Source organism: Neofelis nebulosa, chromosome 17 (genome assembly GCF_028018385.1).
Source record: "Neofelis nebulosa isolate mNeoNeb1 chromosome 17, mNeoNeb1.pri, whole genome shotgun sequence".
Lineage (NCBI taxonomy): Eukaryota > Metazoa > Chordata > Mammalia > Carnivora > Felidae > Neofelis > Neofelis nebulosa.
In genome coordinates this window covers 16,172,433-16,194,901 of record NC_080798.1, presented here as the reverse complement: position 1 = coordinate 16,194,901, position 22,469 = coordinate 16,172,433, and the positions used below count along the sequence as shown (strand labels likewise).

The window sequence follows — 22,469 nt, the reverse complement described above, 5'->3', positions numbered from 1 at the left end:
CTCCGCGCGCGCGTTCGAAAGGGGAAAAAAAAAGTCTCCCCCGCGGGAGCCCGCGGCGTTTAGGCCGGAGTTGGCCGGCGAGCGCGCGTGCGCGAGCGCGCACAGACGCCCTCCTCCGCCGCTCCCCTCCACTGGGGGTCTAGCGCACAGCTCCGCTGTCCCCGCCTCTCCTGAGGCTCGCGCCCTCGGGGTAAGTACCTCGCGCCTTGCGGAGGCGAGGGGGTGGTGAATCCGCCGAAGGAGGGCTGGAGGCGGACAGGGCTGGGAGAAAAGGAAAAAGCGCCCTCGCGGAACGAAGAGCTCGGCCACCGGGCTGGAGTCTGCAGAAGACACGCCTCCATCTCTCACGCCCCTCGGGGCTGCGGAAGTGCTCTGGAGGCTGGAGCGGCACCGAGGCGACGGGTGGACTACCATTCCCAGAAGGCGGCGCGGGGCTGCGCCTACTGCTCCCGGCAGTACCCGCGCGCCAGGCTTTTTTCAGTTTGCTGCCTCCTAGGGCGAAACTACAGTTCCCAGGAGGCCTCGCGCGAAGCGGCTTGGAAGTGGGCAGCCTGGAAGTCACTCGGGCCACCGGAGCTAGCGGCGTCTCCAGCAAACCGCGCGGGGCCGGACGCCGCGGTCGTGGGGCCCGCGGGGCGGGCAGCCGGGACGCCCAGGTATGTGGTTTCGGGTGCAGGGGTGGCCTCATGCACGGGTGGCGGGGAATTGGGGTCCACTCGGACCCTGAGGGTCAGCGCGGGCTGGGGACCCGGCGGACGGCCGGGTGTGGGCACCGGTTGTTGGGGGCGGCGGCGCCGGACTCGCGCCCTCCGGACCCGGCCGGACCTGTGCCCACATGATTCAACTTTCGAGACGTGCTACCCAGCGCTGTATGAAAGCATGGAGTGGGCGTCGGGTACCGATGGGTTCGCGTCCTGCCTCTGCCACTCGGGAGCTGCGTTCTGAGGAAATCGTACCGAACCTCAGTTTCCCCTTCGGTAAAATGGGGAGAAGAGTGTCTTTTGGTGGGGGATTCTGTTGAGATGTTGAGATATGGCGAATAAAGCATTTGGCACATAGAATGCACTTACTACGTGTTTGCGCTATTGTTGGCTCCCAAGAAATAGGATGAGGGTATTATCCATAAGCATAGGGTTAGTTGGAGGTGTGCGTGTAAAGGGTCGAGTCCATAGTTAGCACTCAGTGCAGGATGGCTGCCGTTAACAGAAATTATTTTGAGAGCTTTGGTTTGGGAGGCAGAGACCCAGATTCAAATTTAGGCTCTGCCATTTACCAGCCGTGTGACCTTGGGCAACTGACTTCACCTCTCTGTGGCTCGGTTTCCCTATCTGTAAAATGGGGATTTTAATAGCAGCCACCTCATAGAGTTGTTTGGAGGATGCAGTGAGAATACTATGTGTAAAGTGCTTAGAGCAGCAGCTGGCACATAGTCAGCGTTCAATAAATGGTACCATTTGTTCAGCCTTTTCCCAGCGTCCCAGAGACCCTTTGAGGGTGGGGCTCTGACTAGATCTAGGTCTGGGCCACTGGGGAGACCACTGGTCTAGTTGATTTCCTCTTCTACAGCCTCAGGTTCCTCATTTGTAAAATGGGATGACAGTGTCAGTCTCAGAAGGTTGTAAAGATTTGCTGAGATTGTATTCCTAGTCCAGAGCCATCTCTTACTAAGTAACAGCTCTTATGTATTATAATTGTTCTTCTTCAATGTTCTCCATCTGGCCCAGAGACTGTCTAACTGTGGGCTGTGACATGACAGCCCTGAGCTCCCCCACACATTCACTCCCAGCCTCAGTGTCCCATCTGTGAAATGGTAGTCATAGGTTTTTGTGCCAGGGTTGTTTTGATGATTCCAGGAGATAATTCATGTTTAGTGTTTAGCACAGGGCAGGGTGCATAGTAAGCACTTAATAAATGTATCTTGTTTCTCTTAATAAGCCTTTGCTGCTTATATTTATTTACAGAGCAGAGCAGGGATGAGGTTAGTGTCCCTCCCGCCCTAATTTTTACTCATGAAAGATTAAATTGTGGCACATACGTAGTATTAGAGCCTGAGAAGAGATGGTGCTGGCTGGCTGTCATCAGCCCCCTGCTCACCTTTCCCACACTTCCCCCACCCCCCGCCCCCTCCACCAGCACATTCACTCTAGTGCTTTCTGTACCACTCCAGTGCTGCCAGCACTTGACTCTGTCTCAAAGCCATATTAGCCAGCTCCACATGTGGGCCTGAGCTTCCTTGATGTCCTCTGGTGACTTTCCCTTGGGCACCATGAACTCAACGTATTTAACCTAAACTCCTTCTCCTCCCAGACCCAGTAGTCACCATCTCAGCAAATGGGCCAACACTGACCCAGTTGCCCAAGGCAGAAACTTGAGAGTTGTTCCTCTCCCCAGCCTTTCCAGGTCCAGCTGATGGGGAAGAAGGATGCCATTTCATAGAAGCACCATTTCATTGGCCTGTTTTGGCCTCCCATCTCGTGGGCACCGAAAGTGCACCTTGGCCACTAAAGATGGCTTTTCTGATAAGGTTGAGTTGTTTCTTTTAGATCACCAAGGATTAATGTGTGTAAAACATTAGTAAGGGGCAGAGAAGACCCTATGGACTTGGCCTGACTGCAGTGGCCACAAGTGTAGCCTAAAGGCCTGGTTTCCAGGGGGCCCATTTTTACCAGTGTGGATGAGTGGTCAGTTTCTTTCCCAAAAGTTACACTGTGTCAGTGAATTGAATATCCTGTTTGGGAAGAAGGCCATCCTGGGCATTTGAGGCAGTGCACACAACAGAGAAGAGGCTGGAAAGGGAATTTATTACATCCCTGTGTAGGCTTAAATCTGTTGCCAGAAACCTGTCATTGTGATTTCATTTGATGATGGGAACCCATGGTCTCAATCACATTTATGATGGCCACCAAATTTACCTAAGTGGTTTTTTTTTTAATTTATTTATTTTTGAGAAAGACGGAGTGTGAGCGGGGGAGGGGCAGAGAGAGAGGGAGACCCAGAATCTGAAGCAGGCTCCAGGATCTATCTGAGCTATCAGCACAGAGCCCAACACCGGCTTCAACTCACAAACTGCGAGATCATGACCTGAGTCAGTTAAGTTGGACACTTAACTGACTGAGCCACCCAGGAGCCCCCTAAATGTTTTTTTTAATATGAGGAAATAAAGCAGTGACTTAAAGAAATCCTGGTCTTAATTTTTAGTGACAACAGCACATGGTTTTTTAGCAGTCTGTGCGGAATGGTCTAAGAGTTAAATGTGAGCCTGTTTTTCAGAGATTGCAGTTGTCAAGTGGTAAATCAAAAATGGAATTTAGGATGCGTAGATACTGGCACTTTTTTTTTTTCCTATAAAACACATTTCGCCGATATATTTCAAATTTAGGTTTAAAAAATGACACAGGTTGGGGCACCTGGGTGGCTTAGTCGGTTGAGCATCCAACTTCGGCTCAGGTAATGATCTCATGGTTCGTGGGTTTGAGTCCTGCATTGGGCTTTGTGCTGACAGCACAGAGCCTGCTTCAGATTCTCTGTCTCCCTCTCTTTCTGCCCCTCTCCTAGTCTCATGCTTGTTTGCTCCCTCTCTCAAAAATAAACGTTAAAAAAGTGTGTTTTTTTTTTTAACGTTTATTTATTTTTGAGACAGAGAGAGACAGAGCATGAACGGGGGAGGGTCAGAGAGAGAGAGGGACACACAGAATCTGAAACAGGCTGCAGGCTCCAAGCCATCAGCACAGAGCCCGACGCGGGGCTCGAACTCACGAACCGTGAGATCATGACCTGAGTCGAAGTCGGATGCTTAACTAACCGACTGAGCCACCCAGGCGCCCCAAAAAAGTCTTTTTTGAAATGATACAGGTTATGGTAACAGCTTGACCTTGATCTGTTTAACTCTAATAATCTAAATTAAATGTATTTATGTGGGGTTTTTTTGTTTATTTTGGAGAGACAGATTGTGAGTGAGAGAGGGGCAGGGAGAGAGAGGGATAGAGGATCCAAAATGGGTTTTGTGCTGACAACACAGAGCGTTTGAACACGAACCCTGAGATCATGACCGGAGCCAAAGTCGTACATGCAGCCGACTGAGCTGACCAGATGCCCCTAGTGTATTTATGTTTTAATAAGAGAATTAAACAGTCATCTCCTTTAAAGTGTTTGTGTTTAGCTTTTAGAATGAGAAACTTTTGGACTAGTTCGTGCATTTGTGCTTTAAGACTGATACTGTTCTCATTGCTGAAGACTGTTCTGGTCATGGACTTACTTTTACTTTGCCTGTATGGGAATGGGTTGAATTTTGCTTTAAAAAAAGTTATGCAGCGATACACAACGCTTGTTGTAACATGTCAAACAACACAGATGTGTAAAGAAAATAACAGGTGCTGCCCTCCACTCTAAAATCCCTTCCCCCAAAGATAACCATTTATGCAGGCAGTGAGTATTCCACTGTCAGGTTTTGTAGATAAACACAATGGATATGCTTTCTGCCTTTGGCAATTTAGGTAGCTGCTCTCCCTTGCCTTTTTCTGTGCTTCTAAGGATGCACATATTGATTGTTTTCTTCCTTCTCCCTCGCCACTCCCCCGAAAAGGAGGGGGTAGGGATCAAGTCACACATATTTGTAACTTGAGTTTCTCAATTGATGATAGTCAAATCATTACGTACAGATCCTACTCATTCTTTTTTTTTTTTTTTTTTTTTTAAGATTTTATTTATTTATTTTTTCTTTTTTTTTTTTCAACGTTTTTTTTTTTTTATTTATTTTTGGGACAGAGAGAGACAAAGCATGAACGGGGCAGGGGCAGAGAGAGAGGGAGACACAGAATCGGAAACAGGCTCCAGGCTCCGAGCCATCAGCCCAGAGCCTGACGCGGGGCTTGAACTCACGGACCGCGAGATCGTGACCTGGCTGAAGTCGGACGCTTAACCGACTAAGTAATCTCTGTACCCAACGTGGGGCTTGAACTTACAACCCTGAGATCAGGAGTCGCATGCTCCACCGACAGAGCCAGCCGGGAGCCCCTGACTCATTCTTTTTAACAGCTAGACCCACATTCACATTCTTCAGTGTGAAGAGGCCATGCTTTATTCCCCCATTCCCCTGTCACTGGACATTTAGGTTGTTTCTGGGATGTCTTTTATCGTTGCAAAAACACATCCAGTAAGCATTCTGGTACATCTAGTGGCTAAAAGCTCTTGGACCGTGAACATAACAGACGAGATCCTCACTCTCCCAGGGTGTACATTCTAGCTGGGGAGACATGCAATAAGCAAGGTAATTTTAGATGGTTTAAGTCTTCTAGAGGAAATGACAGGCTGAGGGGATAGAGAGTGGCTGATAGGGCAGGCTGGTGGTGAAGAAGAGTTGGTTACATTACCTCAGATGGTACGGGAAGGCCTGCAGGAGCAAGAGGCACCAGCTGTGCCAAGAGCTGGGGGAAGAACATTCCAGGCAGCGGGAACAGCAAATGCAAAGCCCCAAAGGCGAGAACGAGTTAACTACAAAAACAGGGTCGGTGTGGCTGGAGAAGGATGAAATCACATTTTTCAAGTTCATGCTACTTTAATTTTTGTAAAATAATGATAATAATAGCTCCTTCTTTTTTTTTAAAGTTTGTATATTTATTTTGAGAGAGAGAAAAAAAGCACAAGTGGGGAGGGGCAGGGAGAGAGGGAGAGAAAATCCCAAGCAGGCTCCACACTGTCAGCACAGAGCCTGACACGGGGCTCAAACCCACTAACCGTGAGCCCACAACCTGAGCTGAAGTCGGACGCTTAACCAGCTGAGCCACCCAGGCGCCCCAGCACCTTACATTTCTCAGTGCTTCGTCTATACACTTTTTCTCAGCCAGTCCTCACCAAAGTCCAGTGAAGTAGGTAAGTTTATGGGACTCACTTTACAGATAAGGAGCCGATTCCGGACTCCAGACTCTGCCCACATGCCACACTGCTGCTCTTCCCAGGCGCTGTTTACTAGGCTGAGGCAAGTTTGTGAAGTGGCTTCAGCAGTTCCTTTCGAAGTTGTCTGACCTGCAAAGCACTGTGGACTATATTTAGTTCATCGTTCACAGACAGCAGGGGTGGTCCGGGGATGCTGTGGCATCGTTTCTACTGACAGTAAGACATGAGGGGGTCACTTTCTGTCGGGATGTTTGGTTGGTTGTTTCAGAACTGAAGGCCTGTCCTCAAATAAGGCAAAGTTGACTGCTTGAGGCGTGGTGCTGAAGGAGAGTGAACAAGGGGAGGGTCCCATTTGGGTGAGCTTTGATGGGGAACTTGGGCTGGTAGGGTGTTTCTAAGCACCAGACCAGCATTTTTGACTGTTAAATATCAAATATGGTCCAGTAACTAAAAAGATACCTGGCTCTGCAGGTGCCCTAGCAACCTGCTCCAGCCACCATGACTGTGTCCATTTTGACTTGATGTAGCCTGGCCTTGTGGGTTGTTAAATATGTTGAACGAAAGCCAGGCCTGGCTAGATGTGAAGACAGCGGTGGATGCATTTTCAGACCAGGAGAAATGTGGAGAACATCTTTATCCAGCCATCTATGAAACATTTTGTTCTACCCTAGCCTGTGTGCCGGGCACCGTGCCAGACGCTGACAGTATGGAGTCGAATGAGAAGACACTGGATGTCAGAGGTCTGCGACAATGTCCATTAGAAACCCACTGTGAGCTACCAACGTGGACCATATACAGAATTTACATTTTTATAATGGCCAGTTAAAAGTAAAAAGAGGGCCACCTGGGTGACTCAGTCGGTTGAGCATCCGACTTTGGCTCAGGTCATGATCTCGCGGTCCGTGAGTTCGAGCCCCGCGTCAGGCTCTGTGCTGACGGCTCAGAGCCTGGAGCCTGCTTCCGATTCTGTGTCTCCCTCTCTCTCTGCCCTACCCTGTTCTTGCTTTGTCTCTCTCTCAAAAATAAATAAACATTAAAAAAATAAAAGTAAAAAGAAATGGAAGAAACTAATTTGAATCGTATATTTTATTTGATCTAAAATATTATCATTTCATATGTAATCAGTGTAAAAATTATTGAGATGTTTTACATTTTCTTCCCACACTAAGTCTTCACAATACAAAGTGTATCTTACACCTTTAGTGCATCTCCATTCGTGCCAGCTACTGAACATCTCAGGTGCTCAGTAGCCACATGTGTTGGACAGCGTGGGCCTGGGGTATGAGACTCATGGAAATCAAGGGTGGTAGTTCACAGTGACAGATCAAAGATACTATCCCTGTTTTATCTTGGTGAATAAAGGTGGGTGAGTGATGAAAAGCATATTAATCACAGGCAGGTATAGCTAACCCCACACTGCCATCCATCAAAGGTGCCTTATGGGCCTGGAATTGTGCTCATTGCTTGACGTGTGTGACTTATGTTCCGAGGTGGCAGGGACGGGTTATCCCTGTTGTACACGTGAGGAAGCTGAGCTCTGGCAGTGAGAGGCCACTTGCTCGAAATTAGGAAGTGATGGAGGCTAAATTTGAACTCTGGTCCAGAGACCATACTCTTAAATCTCTGTCGGATATGCTGTATTCGTGTTTGAGGGGGATGGGCTCTGAGTTTTGAGCAAGAGAAGCCACAGGAAGGACTCATCACACAAAATGGATCCCCAGAGTTTGTCAGCAACGATCCTCGAGTTTATGTTGGTGCTGGGATGCTGGTGTAGACCTGTGTGACTGACACTTGCACTCCTTACTTTGAGCTCCCGGTTTGGTGGAAACAGGTCTTATCTCCTAGGAAAGAGAGAGGACTTTGGAGACTGAGGAGCAGGGTGGGCAGGGACAGTGAGGGAGGCAAGAAAAGGGCCCAGCCTTTTGAAAGGCCATTCTAAACTGCTTTTTTGGGCACGAGGCCTCTTTTCTCCTACTGCTGTGGACTCTGTTCCCCGAGGCTGTGGCCCTCTGTGGGAGCTGTGTGGCATCTTCCAGTGAGCTCAGCAACAGCCGTACTTACCCAGCACGTGAATCTTGCCTTTGCTCTGATCAAAAGTGGCATTGCTGGATGGGGGGAATGGGGGGAGCGATGCCGCAGTGGTTCCCTCTTTCATCCATGAGAGTCATTGTTCTGGACTTCTAATTACTCTCCTGGTTCAGGGTTGCCCATCTCAGGGGCAGGATGAATCTGGACCTCCTACCCAAGTATGACAGGTCCTGGAGATTCTCAGTTTGCTCATGTCCCCAGGTAGTGGCCTGGTGCCAGTCCCTGTCCCCTGGTGGTGACTCATGAGGGTTTTAACCTCTCCACAACTCTCCTCTCTTGCTGCTGGACAGTGCCTGGTATGTAAAAGACACTCAGTAAGTGTCTGCTGGCTGAAGTAATGATCCTAGCCAGCATTCACCAAGCTCTTACCGTGTATAAAGGCCCTGCTCTAAGTGCTTTTCTTGTAATTTCTCATTTAAGCCTCAGAATGACTCGATGGGGTAGGTACTGTTATCATCCCCCTTTCCCTGATAGGGAAGCAGGTCCTGAGAAGTGCATGTCCAAAAGCTGGAGTGTCAAAGTCAGGATTCAAACCCAAGCCGTTGGCTCCAGAGTCCAGGCTCTTAAACACTCACTGTGCGGTCTCTTGTGGATGGACAGATGGATGAACGGGGTGGGCAAGCAGGACCATACGGACTAGTTGCAGCCTCTCCACTCCACGTGTGGTCTCTGTTCTCCTGTTCTGGGACAGCCCTGCTTCAGCTCTCAGGCCCCTTCGTGCCTGGAGGCTTGAACACCTGTCTGGGCACAAGATTTTTCTATGATTCTGGAACCTGCACTTCCCCTTTCTCTAACAAACGCTAACTGGATATTCAATATTGTTAAGGAATTCTTATTTTTTTTAAATGTGATAATGATACTGTGGTTCTGCTTAAGAAAAAAGTCCTGATCTTTAAGCATACATTCTGAAATACCTGTGAACTGTTAAGGTGTTCATGATTTGGTTCAAAATAATATGGGCAGGCCGAGAGTAGAGGGAGACTGTGTGTATGGGTGAATGAAGAGATGAAGTGAGATTGGCCATCAGTTAATAACTGTTGAAGCCGGCCGATGGGGGATTATTATATTCTCTTTTCACCTTTGTATGTTTGAAATGTCTCATCCTGAAAAGTAAGAAATAAGGACAACGAAAGTCAGAATTTGTGTATTTTGAGCTCAAGTGTAAGTGTGGGGAGTTCCCTGCCCCTGCCCAGTCCACTTGTATGATAAAAACAGGGTTTTTTGGTTTTCTTGTTGGTGTTTTCGTTACAGGAGTCAGTGGTTGGCCCAAGGCTTTGGAAACCCCTTAGGTAAAGCAATGTCCAGGAGCAGTGAGGACTCTGGAAGGTTCCAGCGGCCGCACGCTTCCCCGGCTGCTCTGAGCGCCGGCTGCAGTGGCATCGGCTCTGTGAGTCAGTTTCCAGAGGTCCTGCTTCCCTGAGAAATGTCTCCCTGCAGCACCTTGACCGTGGGGCCCCTCCCACATTTTTTCCAAAGACATGTTTCAACAGGAGGCATCAGATCCTCCCCCAGTCCTCCCCTCAGGACAAACCTGCACCCAATCCTTCCTTTGATGGGTCTCTGTTAAAGCCCCACATGGAACCAGAATCCGGCATTTGGTTTGCCTCTGGCACTGCAGTGGGAGGCAGGGAAGGTGCCCCCTTTCAGTTCTGACTTTTGCCAACAGAAGGAAAGGGGCAAGATGCAGCTTGTGACAGACAGACGGCGCCTGGGACCTGATGGTATTCCTCTTCAAGCCTACGGTTAGAACTCCTTCATGACACAAGAGTAGAGAGGCCCCTGTCGCATTTGTTCTTTTGGGGACTCTCACTTAGCCTGAATCCTTGTGTGGAAATGGCAGGAAAAGAGGACACCCTTGTTTGGGGGTTTCTGCTTGGTGTTTGCCTCCCACGTGGGTAGAGATGGTTGTTGTGAACCTGCTCTGGCTCTGATCCTGCTAGAGGCTGGCATGTTCCAGCTCAGGATGAGTTCTTTTCTCCGGTGCCCCGTGTCTCTACACCACATGCTTGGTTTGTGGGCAGGGGAGGCAGGAGAGCCCCTGCCTCAAACCCCTGCCCCCAGCATTCTCTTCGGTTCTGCCCTTTCTTTTTCTTTCAAAGGCTCTGAGGTGAGCCCAGTGTGGAGAAACCACTAGGAGCGCTGTCACCAACTTAGCTTGATTTTCCCGTGTGTCCGGTGTAGACCTGCACGTGTGGGATCCCCAAATAGTGACTCTGCATCTGATTTTTCAGCTTACTCATTCAGCGGGTGTTCACTGAGCTGAGCAGTCCTCCAGGAACGGGGAATGTGGCAGTGAGCAAGACAGACAAGCTTCTCCCCTCCTCGGGCTGTCCTTCAAGTGGGGGGTTCAGACAGTAAACAAGATGGTAGTAAGTGCTAAGCAGAAGAAATTAAGCAGGGAAGGGGGATATGAAGGATTAGGTTGGTAGCAGGTGTTGTGTTGAGGTTTTAGGCAGGAGGGCCAGAGATAGCCTCCCTAGGAGGTGACTCGAGTACAGGCCTGAGGGAGCTGAGGCAGTGTCAGCAGTGGGGGTGTCAAGGCAGAGGGAGCAGCCAGTGCAAAAGCCCTGAGACATGGGCCTGGTAAGATTGAGGAGCTCACAAGGAGGCCCATGTGGCCAGAGCAGGAGATGAGGGCAGAGAAGTGACAGGCTTGCTGATCTTGTAGGATCTGGTACAAGTGTGTCTTCTCTCTGAGATGGGGAGATATTGCAGGGTTGATTGATTTATTAAATTTCATTAAATTTTGAAAAGTGGCCACATGTGCATGAAACCGAAGGCACAAAAGTAAGACAGTCACCTCCCTTGCTCAGAGGCCACCACCATTCCCGTTTCTTGCTGGTGACCAACTTCTTGACACCGCATTATTGGAGTGAGTTCCCTGGCTTGTATTAGGTTGAGCCATATGAAATTACCTTTTTGCCGTCCAGGAATGTGTGAATATTGGCAATTTTATGAGGTTCGGTGTAATAGCTTCCTTTGCACAGCCTGAGAAATCTGACCAGGGCTTTCCTGCTGCCGGGGTTAGTGGTCGGAGGCCAAGACTCCCCTCCCCCTTTCTGTATCCCACACTGCTCTTTCAGTGACCGGCCCAACAGTGTCGGCAGTGCCTGCGAATGCAGAACCCCGGCCCCACCCACAGCCCCCTACCCAGTCTTGCTGTTAAGCCTGATTAGAGGCTGCCTCTTCCTGCTGGGATCTTACCTGGGGGTGGCGTTTGTCATTCTTTGGCTTTCTGCATCTTGGTGGCACCAGTTTTGAAATCACAGGTAACTCCCAGAGGGAAGGGCAGCCCTGGACTCTTGTCAGATGTTTGGCATGACTCACATGGTGGGGGTGCTCTCTGGGGCCGGGCAGAGCTGGTGGGCATTCTGGATCAGTAACTGGGCAGAGTAGCCGGCAGAGTGTCCGTGGGGTATCTGCTGGGGCTGTGGAGGTTCAGGCTGCGGGAGGTGGTCTGAGGAGTGATGGAGAAAGGCCTCAGCCCCTCCTGTGTGTCGCATCCCTGCACTGACCGGGACAGTCTCACGTCTCTAGAAGCCCCAGGGCCCTGGGCTGGGTTCTGGGTGTAGTAACATAAAGGTAAAGGAGTTCTGGATCCAGCTTTGGAGGAGCTCCGTTAGGAAGTTGTGTCAGTTGGTATGCCTTTGGTTGCAAACAATAGTAATAGCAACAAAAGCAGCACCGAATAGGTAATTTATATAATGTCTACTCTGTGCTAGGCACTGTGCTAGGTAGGCACATCCCACAGAGTGACTCATCCAGACCTCCCAACAATCCTGTAAGAGAAGTATTCATTTTATTCCTCTTTTGCAGATGAGGCAGCTAAATTTAAATAACTTGCCCAAGGTCACACAGCTAGAGAATGGTAGTGACAAGATTTGGACCCAAGGACTCTTGACTCCAGAGGCCTTGCTCTGAAATGACTTGTGTGCTTCTGCAGTGGTTCTCAAACCTTAGCAGACAGCAGAATCCCCTGGAATGCTTGTTAAATTACAGATTGCCAGGCCCCACCAAGAGTTTCTGATTCAGTAGGTCTGGCTTGAGAATCTGCATTTTTAACAAGTACTCAGGTGCTCCTGGGTGCTCCTCGGCCTGAGAGGAGGACATCTGGAGTACCACTGATCTATTGCAGTAGGAAACCCAGATGAAATTGGCCTGAAGTCAGATTTATGATCTCATGCAACAAAGAAGCCCATAGGTTGGCGCCACCTTAATTGATTGACTAAGCACTTCCACAGTGCCTGTAAGCAAGCCCTCTGTTGTGTCACTCTGCCATCCTTGGTTTGTCTCCTGTGTCCTCAGACTCTCCTCGTGGCCACAAGATGACTGCCACAGCTCCAGCTGTCATATCCCGACAAGGCTGCATCTAGTAGTAGAAAGAGGGCATCTATTTATCACTCAATGTTTATCTCTAACAAGTGAGGAAACTTTTCCTAGATACTCTGCCTCTCAGATTCCCCTCATATCTCATTGGCCAGCATTGTGGCACGTGACCACACCTGGGCAAATCACAGGTAAGAGCCGATCATGATGTAGTCTCAGGGCTGAGGCTGGAACTGTCCTTACCTGAAGCACATGACTGCTGGGAAGACAGTGGCTACAGGAATAAAATTGGAGTACTGTTTTTTGTTTTTATGTGTTTTTTTTTGTTTTTTGTTTTTTGTTTTTTTTTTGAGTACTGTTTAGGAAAGGACTTGGAGAAAGGGATGGAATTGGTAGGCAAACACCTGGGTCTGCTGCAGAAGTTAGTAAAACAAAGTGGAAGCATTGCACTCATACATTTTCATGTCATTGTACTGACCCGCTTTGTTTTGTAGTTACCTGAATCAGGACATCACTTTTGTTCTCTACTAATGTCCACCTTCGAGAAGATGTACGCAGAGTCCCTGTACTGTAGGAACTGTCGGTCTTATCGGGAAACCCAATATTTTGTTTGAAAATAGAGGCAAACCCAAGCTGAGTGATGAGGCAGCAGTCTGAGGGGCAGTGTGCATGTGTTTGAGAGCATTTTCTCTGCTCAGAAACACTTGGCTCTCCCTCCTCTCTCTGCTCTTGACCAGTTGCTGTTCAAAGTGGTCCTCGCAGAGGCTCAGTTTCCCCTCCTGAGGACTGGCTCGAAAGGTGGTTGTATGGATGAAAGGAGAGGATGCAGGTCAGGTGCTTACCCCCGTTGCCGGCACGTGGTTGCTTACAAATATGATCTCTGCTATTAACACATGAGATTTATTAATTGAATAATTAAATTACTATTTAATGATCCCGCCCCCTCCTTCTAACAGCCTGTGAAAGTGACCATTCATTTTGCAGACTGAAGATTCCTGTGGATGCCGATTAGTCCCACATATGGACAGACACAGTGTAAAGTTACTGCCCTGCCAGACTACAGAGGGACTGAGGAATAGAGCGTGGGCTTGAGCTGAGGTGGGGCTGGTAGTGATACTGACCTCCTAGGTAGTTGGGTGGATGCCGTGCATTAAAATACGTAAAGCACTTAGAACACTGCAGTCCTGGCCCCCAGTGAGCACTTAATACACACCGTATAGGTGGTCCTTGGACAGGTCAGGGGTTAGGGGCACTGACCCCCCGTACAGTTGAAAATCTGAGTATAACTTTTGACACCCCCAAAACTTAACTACTAATAGCCTACCATTGACCTGAAGCATTACTGAGAACATACACGTATTTTGTGTGTTGTATGTATTTTATATGGTATTCTTACAGTGAAGTAAGATGGAGAAAAGAAATGTTATTGAAAAAGTCATGAGGAAGAGAAAATACATTTATAGTACTGTACCATAAGAACTACATAAATGGAGCTGCACAGTTCAAACCCATGTTCAAGGGTCAGTGGTATTTTTTTGTGGGTGAAAAGGGCAGCAAGAATCTTTATTTTTCTTCCCTTCAGCTGCCCACAGTTACCCCCTATTTTAAGGTATAAGCGGAATCTGATTGAATCTGAGGGCAGAATGTCATGACTATAGCTGATAGTTGTTCAGCATTTTTTGTGGGTTAGGCTAAGTGTTCCCCCATACAGACCTCACCAACTCTCACACACATCCCATTTTACAGATGTGGCAACTGGGACCCAGTTGGGGGGGGGGCAGTCTCTCATCTTGAAAGGGGATCTGGGTGTAGTGGTTAAGAACTGGAAACCCAGAGTCGCTGTGCTGGGATTACCTCTCTGCCCCACCACTTTCTTGCTATGTGATCTCCACGCTGTGACTTATCTATTTCTGAACTTTCTCACTTGTGAAGTAGCAATGATAATAGTACATCCTAGGAGAGTAGCTGTGTGGGCTAGGGGAAATAACTCCTAGGAAGTGCTTAGAAGGGTGCCTTGTGCAGAGTGAGCACCCAGGCTCTGGTGGTTGTTAATATCAGGCAAAGCCATTCCGGGCTGTGCTTCCAAAGCTGGCCGGAGGGGCCCAGAGGCGGTGCTTAATCATTAAGCTACATTGCCTCTGCCTCTGCCTGAGTGAGCAGACCGGGAGTCCGCACCGGGAACGGAGCCCACCTTTGGATTGTGAGGTTGTGAATGAAGCGGGCAGGTGCCAGCCCAGGGCAGGGGAGGCTGTGGGCACGGATCCAGCCCTGGCTCAGTCAGTGAACAGGTGGCCCGTTCCTGGATCAGCAGTAACAGGCGAGCCGTCTTTGTTACCTTGGAGCTTTCTCTTAAGCCCATTCAGGCTCCTCAGACCACGTGTCTGGTGAGTAAGGAGTCCTTTTTTTTTCCCTCCCCCAAAGGGACTGTTGGCGAAACAGTCCTCTTTGGGAGCACGCCTGTTTGCGCAGAGCTCCTCGTGGGGGAACTCCAGTGGCTGGCGTGTTCCCGCGGCTATTGAATAAGTCGCTGTTAGGAGCTGGCACGGCAGGTTCCCGTTTCCGCATTCCAGACACCCACAGTAGGCTGAGCGGGGGAGGCACTGGCCGGGGGCAGCCTGCAGAGCTCGGGCAGGTGGCCTTGCCGGGTCCGGCCAGTCACCTGCCAGCTCTGTGATCAGGGCTGCGCTCAGGACGTCTCTTGGGTGAGTGATGTTTGCTAAGTTTGGTAGTAACTTGTAGAGGAGAGAAAGGTAATGATGTGTTTCTTCTTTTCGGGAATTAGACTGGTGGCTTTTTTGTTTTCTTTTCCTCCCTTCCTCTGGCATGAAGTGTTTACCTGTCTGCTCCTAACTGTGAAGAACGGTGGGCGGAGTGTCGAGGGAGTGAGAAGAAAATGGAGGATATTTTCTCTCCGGAGAAGGAACCAATTGGTGGATGTTGAGCTCCTGTGGGATGCAAACTTCTGTGCCAGGGGCTGTGGGACATCCCGGCCTGGTACAGGGGAGCTGTGTGATCTCAGGCAGGTTCCTTTCCCTCTCTGGGCCTCAGTTTCCCCATCTGATGAAGGGGGAAGTAGGAGCAGTACCCACTCATCTTTCCAGTGAATCGTTATGTAAAGTGCTCACAGCCTGGGCAGGGAGTCGTCCTCAGTGTCAGCTAGCCCTGTGCCCCTGCCCCCCAAATTCCCTGGCCTTATCTTTGACTTCTTAACTGCTGCTGGCCGCACTCCAGCTGCTCAGGCCTCCTTCTGTTCCTCCCTCAGGGCCTTTGCCCTGGCTGTTCCCTTGGCCTGGAACACTTCCCCCGGTATCCCCAAGACTCCCCACCCCCTTCCAGGTCTCTGCTCAGATGTCACCCTCTCCGTGGGGCCTCTGTCCCTATTAAATAGCACTTTCTCCACCACTCTTAGTCCTTCACTGTGCTTTATTTTTCTTCACGGCATTTATTACTACTTGACATGTTTATTATCTGCCCCTCCCCCCCACCTGTAGGCTCCATAAAAGGGCAGGGACATCGGTCTCTATTCTTGTAGAGCAGTTCCTGGCATGTGGTAGGTGTGGGATAAATTATTTTATGAATAAATTTATGATATCAGGTGCAACATTGTCCAAGGATGGATGACTGTCCCCATTTGGGGTTTGAGTTAGAATGCCCCCAGACCTGCAGCTGTGGGGGAGGTGGCATTCCCACACCCTCGCTTTGATTCTCATCAAGCCTGTCTGAGGCATCAGGGCCTCTGGCTTCCTGTCCCTCATCCCCTGCAGTCTGGAGAATCCGGGGCCTGCCAGTGGCTCATCCGGGCAGCCTGGATTCATGTGGCTGGGATCAGACAGCCTTGGCCCTGGTGAGAGTTGAGGCTGCGTGCAGGTTAAATCGGGTGGCGAAAGCTTTGTCCAAGACACTGCCCGCACGTGCACACACCTGCGTGTATCTGGAGAGCCCACTTAATCACCAGGTCCTGCTCAGTGTTCCTGCAGTAAGGTCAGGGAATGCCTTGGAAATCAGAATTAACTGGCCAGGCATGGTTTATTGGTCTTCCCTGCTTTAACAGGCAATAATTCTCGTTCGGGGGCTGAACGCATTGCGATTAAATGGCGAACTCGGAGAGTGTGTCGTGGCTGATCCCACCTCATCAGTGCTCTGGCTCCTGGTGTCGGCAGTTGGTTCTGTAAAAGTGTCCTGGGCGGGGCTTCCCCAGGCTCTGCGGAGCGAGGTCAGTGGCCCTCTCAGATTTCTCCGGACGGCATGAGACACCGAGGCACCGAGGTGCTGATGGACTGCCGGCTGCATCCTGCACTGCCACACCTTTGGGCCTGAATGTGCCAGGTGTCCAAGAAACTGCTCCTCCAGCAGTTAACTGTGCCCTTTGAGCCCCAGGGGCAGTGGTGCAGTTTCAGTGCCCTTCCTGAAAGACCGTGGCTCTTCATGCTCAAGTCCCAGCACTGCCCGCACTCTGGGCACAGTGCTTACCTTCTCCGGGCCTGTGTTTCCTGATCTGGAAAATGGGAATAATTAATAATTCCCACATTAGATGAGAAGTTCAGGTGAGATCAGGTGACCTAGTCAAGCACTGTATCTGGTGCATAGAGAGCACTCGCTACTTGGGGGTGATGATCATGAATTAACTCCAAGCTCCTCTTCAATTTTTTTCTGTCCCTAGTTTGTGGACTCCTCTCTGCCCCACCCCCATGTCAGCATCCTCCCACAGTCCTTCACCCATAGTAACAATCAAGTACTTATGTGCGTATCTTTCTACCTTTCCTCCCATGGTTATATAATCCTGTGGAGAGAAATAGTATCCTACAAGGGATAATATTACCCTCATTTTCTTGCATTTTGCTTTTTTAAAAATATTTTATTTTTGAGAGGGGGGAGAGGAGAGAGGGAGGGAGAGAATGCGAGGGAGGGGCAGAGACACACACACACACACACACACACACACACACACACACACACAGAATCCAAAGCAGGCTCCAGGGTCTTAGCTGTCAGCACAGAGCCCAGTGTGGGGCAGGAGCCCACGAACTGTAAGATCATGACCTGAGCCAAAGTTGGATGCTTAACCAACTGAGCCACCCAGGTGCCCTGCATTTTGTGTTTCTAACATGGCAAAACCATATAGATATGCCTCCAGATTCTCAGGTAGCACTCAGATTTGTTCTTTTTGATAGCAAAAGATGTGTGTAACACATGGTGGTGTGGGTGTACCATAATTAATTTGGCTAGACCATCACTGATGTGCATTCCCTTTGTTTCTGTTTTTTTTTCAAATTATTATTTTTATTGATAGCCTTCTTTAATTAGTTTGCAGGTGTCCAACCTGCTTAGCCACCTTGTTAACTTAAGCTCTAAGCCTTTGAAAATGAATATGAAGTAGTATTAGTATAATGATACCTCTTGCCCAGATAGAAGATGTGTTTTCTGAGGGTTCTCACCAGGTCCAGCACAGTGTTGAACTTTCTACTTTAAATGCTTTTTAATTATAAAAGTAAGTAATAGATTCATCACCCTTAATATGGGTTAGTTGTGTTTAATGAGTACTCGTTAACAAAATAACAGAAGGTTCATATTTTTTTTTCCATTTTAAGGATCTTTGTTATCAATATGCAAGAGATTTTGTTGGGATCTTTGATCGATGGGCACATTTCCTTTTTAGGTGGCACTTTAATTATGGGATATATTTGGCTTTGTGAAACTTGTACAGTGGTGTGCCCAGATAGAGGTTTATTCTAGTTTTCTATTGCTACATAACAAGGCACCCTAAAACTTAAATGCCTTAAAATGACAGACTCTGCTTTACTGAGGCTCATGCGGACGGCTCTTCTCCTGGGCTTAACCGGAGTTTCTTACGCTGCAGCAGACAAAGGGTAGATGGAGCTGGAGCACTCAAGATATTTCGGCCACATTGTGCCTTGGAGATGGCTGGGCCCCTCTCTCTGTAGTCTCAGGATCTCTTCTTCCGTGTGGCCTCACCAGCCAGTAGCTGGACTTACAACATGGCAGCTCAGGGCTTCTGATGAGCCTTTGTAAGGCATAGTCCAGAACTGGCCCAGCTCACTTTCAGCCTCATTCTGTTGGCTCAAGTGAGTCACAGGTCAGCCCAGATTCAGTGTGGGAGGGACAGTGGAAGACTTGAGTTCTGAGAGATGTGCCCACTGGGGGTCATCTTCAGAGACTACGACAGCCTTCGTTTTCTCACGTAAGGAGAGGTGCAGAGGTTAGCAGGGAAAGGTGGTGCTGCAGCTTACCATCTCTCCAGTGTCCCAGGCTCTTCTTTATCTGCACTGCTGCTGCCCTTAGCCTCGTAGCGAGAAGAAGGCTGTTCCACCTCCAGCCCCACATCCTTGTCACAGGCAGGAAGAAGCAAAACTCTTAAGGAAGGGAGACAGTACCTCTATTGTAGGACACCAAAGCCTTCCCTGAAATCTTTAGCTGACTTCTGCTTGTGTCACTTTGGCTAGAGAACTCCATGACGTGACCACCCCTAGCTACGGGGAAGTCATGGAAATGCAGTTTTTAAATTTGGACTTAACCACCACCCTAAATGAAGGGTCAGTATTGAAGAAGGGAGAATGGACATGAGAGTAGGCATCTAGAAGGGGTCTGTTCAGACAGCTAGAGAAGTGGTGAGGTGGCATCTTGTATTCGTTTATCATCTGTTCAGTAAGTACTTGGGATGAGCAGTGCACCAGGCTTCTTTCAGAGGCTGCAAGTATGAGGGAAGGAAGCACAGCTGGGGGTTAAACTGACCAGGATCATTTGTAGGCCTTCACTAGATCATTGCTCAGCTCATGGCTGTCCTCCATGTACATGTTAGAAGTTAGACTAGTGAGAATCATAATAACCAGTCTCATTAAGGGCCTCCCTTGTGTAGAGGAGCTGTGAACCAACCCATTCAGTCTTCACAGGGGCCCCATGAAGTAGGCACTGTGATCACCCTTCCTTTTCTGATACAGAAACAGAGGCACAGAGAAGTGAAATAACCTACCTGCCTACTTACCGCAGCCAGGAAGTAGTGCAGTCGACGCGTGATCTCTGGTGGTCTGGCTCCGGAGTCCGTGAACCACTGCGCTATATTGTGTGAGTTCGTTATAGGAAACATTTCTTGTTGAAATGAATATTTAAGTGATGGCAGAACAAAACATGAAGCAGAAACCACCTACTACTTCATCCCCTCCGCTCCTACCTCCTGCCTCATTGGTCCCATATGTCAGTAACTTGGTGTACATGCTCTCTCACCTCTTTCTAAATATATTCCATTTTTTTAAAGATGGCCTTTGGACACGCAAAATCAGATTAATTGGAATCCTTGGTGCATGAAACACTGGTGTTTTTGGCTCATGCAAAATTGTCTGTTATAATTAACAGTAGGCTATTAGGACATTTTAACGTCCAAGGAATTTAATGCCCAGGAATTAGGACATTTTAATAACACATGAACCTGTGTGGTACTTCCCATTCCATACCCTGCCTCCTGTCCCAGAGGTGACCACCATCTTGAGTTTTTTATTTATCATTCTTTGTCTTAAAAAGAACTATTTTTGAACTTTATGCAAATGATACTGTACTGTATATAGTTTGGTGGGACTTGCATTTTTCCCATAGTGTTGTGAATCTAAGAGTGATCCAGACTATTTTTGTATAGCTGTAGTTCATTCTGGGTTTTTTTGCTGCTATATAATATTCCACTGGCTGAATGTACCACATTTTTATGTTAGTCATTTGCATGCCAATGAACATTTCATTAGTTTCTAGATTTTTTGCGATTCATGGGCTACTGTGAATGTTGCTACACATGTTTCCTAGCATGTATTGACATGAATTTCTTTTGGGTGTTATTAGGCACGAGATTGGCGGGTCGTAGGATGTGAGGATCTTTGACTTCGCCAAATACTGTCAGACTGGTCTCTGAACGTTGCCACCAAGGGCTTGGTTTGGTAAAACTTTTTTATTTTTTGCCAGATATGAAATGAAATCTCATTGTGGTTTTGATTATACTCCTCTGAAGACTGATAAGGCAGAATATCTTTTATCTTTCTTCTTCTGGATAAAACTTGCTCATCACTTTGCGGCATTTTAGTATTGATTTGTAGGTGTTCTTTTTTTTTTTTTTTTTTTTTTCCCAGAGAGAGAGCTTGCATGAGCAGGGGAGGGAGAGAGAGAGAGAGAGAGAGAATGAGAGAGAGAATCTTAAGCAGGTTCCATGCCCAGTGCAGAGCCCAACACAGGGGGGCTCGATCTCACAACCCTGAGATCATGAACTGAGCAGAAATCATGAGTTGAACGCTGAACTGACTAAGCCACCCTGGTGCCCCTGTAGGTGTTCCTTATATACGCTCGACCCTTAAACAGTGTGGGAGTTAAGGGCACATACCTACCCACATAGCTGAAAATCTGTATATAACTTTTGACTCCCTAGAAGCTTAACTACTAATTGTACTGTTGACCAGAAGCCTTACTGATAGTGTCAACAATTAACATGTATTTTGTATGTTATACATATTATGTACTCTATCCTTAAAGTAAACTGGAGAAAAGAAAATGTTATTGAGAAAATCATAAGGAAGAGAAAATACATTTATAATACTGTATGAACTATGTAAATGGACCTGCATAGTTCAGACCTGTATTGTTTAAGAGTCAGCTGTGCTCTGGTTACTAATCCTGAGGCAGCAGCCTATTTAACCTAATTGAAAATGTGGTTCTCATGTCATTATTTCCTTGGTTGTTCCCACCCGTTTACCCTCTCCCCAGCTCCATGATAGCTCTTTGTGTATCTGCAAGCTCACAGTGATTCTTCTTTGGAATAGTTCTCAATTTATGGACGTTTTTATACATTTGTATAGATATAGGACTTGTTCCACTCACTCTGGATGGTCTTTTGATCCCAAGTGTCAGGATTAGGTTCAATTGCATATAATAGAAAACCATATATAAAACAGAATATAATGGCCTAAGCAAGATAGAAGTTTCTTTCTCTATTACATAAAGGAGCCCAGTGATATAAGCAGGCCAGGGCTACATTCTTATTGTGGACGCAGGCTCCTTCTTCCTCTTGGATCTATCATCCTTGTCCTGCCACCTCATGATTCAATATGGCTGCTCAAGCTCCAGCCATTGCATCCCAGCCAGCAGGAAGGAAGGAATGAAGATGGGCACCCCTGTCTTTTTAAAAAGACTTAATGGAGGGGCGCCTGGATGTCAGTTAAGTGTCTGACTCTTGATTTTGGCTCAGGTTATCATCTCACAGTTTGTGAGTTCAAGCCCCGCATAAGGCTCTGCACTGACAGTGCGGAGCCTGCTTAGGATTCTGTCTCCCTCTCTTTCTGCCCCTCCCCCCACTTGCTCTTTCTGTCTCTCTCTCAAAAATAAATAAACTTAAAAAAAGACCTAATGGAAGTTGCACACGATAATTCTACTTATATAGACTCTTGCTCAGAACTTAGGGTACAATACATAGTTGCAAGGAGTCTGGGAAATGTAGTCTTTATTTCACATGCCCCTGTCCTTAGCTAAACATCAGAATCTGGGGGCACCTGGCGTGGCTCAGTCAGTGGAACATGGCACTCTTGATCTCAGGGTTGTGAGTTCAAGCCCCACGTTGGATGTAGACATTACTTAAAAATAAAATCTTTAAAGATCAGATTCTGCTAAGTTAAAAGGGGAGACTAAACATTGGATTAGGCAGCCAGAGGCTTTACTAGTTCTGAAGTGTTCCTTAAAAATGGCTCTTTTTTTTTTTTTTTTTTTTTTTTTTTTTAGTTTTTTAACGTTTATTTTTGAGAGAGCACAAGTGGGGGAGGGGCAGAGAGAGCGGGAGACAGAATCTGAAGCAGGCTCCAGGCTCCAAACTGTCAGCACAGACCCGGACGCAGGGCTTCAACCCACGAACTGCAAGATCATGACCTGAGTTGAAATTGGTGCTTAACCAACTGATCCACCCAGGTGCCCCTCCCTAAAAATGGCTCTTAAAGGAGCTGCCAGGCACTAGGATGGTACCTGAAGGTCATGTCGCTTTGGTTCTTTGATTTATTACACAAATATTAATCAAGCACCTGGTTTGTACAGATGCTGTTTTGGGAGCTGGGACGACTGTAGTGAACAAAACAAATGAAATTTCCACCCTCATGGAGCTTACGTTATAAAAGGGAAGACAGATAGTA

General features: G+C 48.0%; 1 protein-coding gene across 5 annotated transcripts in view; it reads left to right on the top strand.

Annotated features, from left to right (window-relative positions):
- Positions 1–116: 116 nt before the first annotated feature.
- The window catches only part of SIPA1L3 (signal induced proliferation associated 1 like 3), a 239,627-nt gene continuing 217,274 nt past the window's right edge, over positions 117–22,469 (top strand). For 3 of the 5 annotated variants that reach the window (XM_058707345.1, XM_058707339.1, XM_058707340.1), the window contains exon 1: positions 117–656. The gene's annotated coding sequence lies outside the window, so the exon portion shown is untranslated. Of the gene's footprint in view, positions 657–14,383; positions 14,691–14,749; positions 15,009–22,469 lie in introns of those variants that run through there. The other 2 variants (XM_058707342.1, XM_058707341.1) reach the window with 2 other exon arrangements.